Source organism: Octopus bimaculoides, chromosome 5 (assembly GCF_001194135.2).
Source record: "Octopus bimaculoides isolate UCB-OBI-ISO-001 chromosome 5, ASM119413v2, whole genome shotgun sequence".
Classification (NCBI taxonomy): Eukaryota; Metazoa; Mollusca; class Cephalopoda; order Octopoda; family Octopodidae; genus Octopus; species Octopus bimaculoides.
The window spans coordinates 108,371,984-108,372,356 of NC_068985.1; positions in this window are offsets into that span (position 1 = coordinate 108,371,984).

Genomic DNA, 373 nt, shown 5'->3' on the forward strand with positions numbered 1-373 from the left:
ACACACACACACACACACACACACACACACACACACACACACACACACACACACATGCGTCCACGCGCACGCACACATGTATATACAAGCACACTCACATAAATTTAGAATAACGCTGTTATTCTAAAATGTATTTCTATACGAGGTAGTATCAAAAAGTTACAAGAATATTTATGTAGCTTGCCAACAGACGGCAACACACGGTTCCGTGCTCAGTAAGAGCTAAAGGTGAGCTTCACAAGGCAGTGTGTATCGAGTGACATCGCTGTATATACTTCACAAGTTGTGAAATTAACGTTTATATGATCACGCGTATGCTGTAGTCTGCAATTTTGTCATGGACAGAAACAAAGACCCAACGTGAAATTATGCA